At 41.8% G+C, this 1,367-nt stretch overlaps 1 non-coding gene across 1 annotated transcript; it reads left to right on the top strand.

Moving 5' to 3' along the window:
• The first annotated feature begins 509 nt into the window (after positions 1–509).
• On the top strand, positions 510–584 carry TRNAI-AAU. Its single transcript has one exon. It is a non-coding gene; the product is annotated as a tRNA-Ile (tRNA).
• Positions 585–1,367: the final 783 nt, after the last annotated feature.

The following is a 1,367-nucleotide window of genomic DNA, read 5'->3' as shown; positions in this document are numbered from 1 at the left end:
TTTCTTCAAATCAATCACCTTACTTTCTAATTCTTCCTACTTTCTTACTCATCTATATGTTACGACTTTGCCTTACCCTTCACTACCAATTATAATGTTCTAGTACATATTGTGTTGTCATTGCAAGTAGTATACCATGCCGTACTTTTGTATTGTTGTTCGAATATTTTTACTGCTCTAATTGCCTATTGTTCATGTTTGATCTATTTTTACTGTACACTGCCTTGAGTGAATTCCTTCAAGAAGGCGGTAAATACGTCTAAATAAATAAATGAATGTGGTATGTTGGTAATAGCGTGAACCCTTTATTACTTCACACTACGTGCAAAGAGGGCTCACTCTTTTCTGATAGTGCACACAAGCACGTGCACATGTGATAGTGTAATCATATGTGAACCAGCGGAACAGAGTGCACACTTGTAATGACAAGTCGTTGGTGAGGCCCCACTTGGAGTATTGTGTTCAGTTTTCGAGGCCGTATCTTGCTAAGGATGCAAAGAAATGTTACTGGCCGGTTAGCTCAGCTGGTTAGAGTGTGGTGCTAATAACACCAAGCTCATGGGTTCAACCCCCATAACTGGTCATTCTTTAAGAGTGGAGGAGTAGCCTAGTGGCTAGTGCAGCAGACTTTAATCCTGGGGAACTGGGTTTGATTCCTACTGCAGTTCCTTGTGGCTCTGGGAAAGTCACTTAACCCTCCATTGCCCCAGGTACCAAAACTTATTGTGAGCCCTCTAGGAACAGAAAAAAAGTACCTGCATATAATGTGTACAGTGCTGCCCTCTAGGGACAGAGAAAGTACCTGCATATAATGTGTACAGCGCTGCCCTCTAGGGACAGAGAAAGTACCTGCAGATAATGTGTACAGCACTGTGTACATCTAATAGCACTATAGAAATGATTAGTAGTATAAAAATGGTGTGGAATGTGTACAACCTGGAGGAAAGGAGAAACAGGGGTGATATGATACAGATGTTCAAATATTTGAAAGGTATTAATCTGCAAGCAAACCTGGGAAGGCAGTAGAACTAGAGGGCATGAATTGAGGTTGAAGGGGAGGCAGACTCAGGAAAAATGTCAGGAAGTATTTTTTCACAGAGAGAGTGGTGGATACTTGGAATGCCCTCCTGTGGGAGGTGGTAGAGATGAAAACAATAATGGAATTCAAATCCACGGAGACGCCCTGACCTACATGCTAAACCTTGTGGACCTGCCTCCCAGAAATGCCAAAAGATCATCCCAAAAATTTCTTAATCTACATTTCCCCAGCTGTAAAGGACTAAAATACAAGCTTATACATGCAACTTCCTTCTCTTACATGAGTACGCAGTTGTGGAACGCACTACCAACTGACCTGAAAATAATCG

The sequence above is a fragment of the Microcaecilia unicolor genome, chromosome 7, assembly GCF_901765095.1.
Source record: "Microcaecilia unicolor chromosome 7, aMicUni1.1, whole genome shotgun sequence".
Taxonomy (NCBI): Eukaryota; Metazoa; Chordata; class Amphibia; order Gymnophiona; family Siphonopidae; genus Microcaecilia; species Microcaecilia unicolor.
Note: the sequence above shows the minus strand (reverse complement) of the source record. Positions and strands in the feature narration are given on the sequence as shown.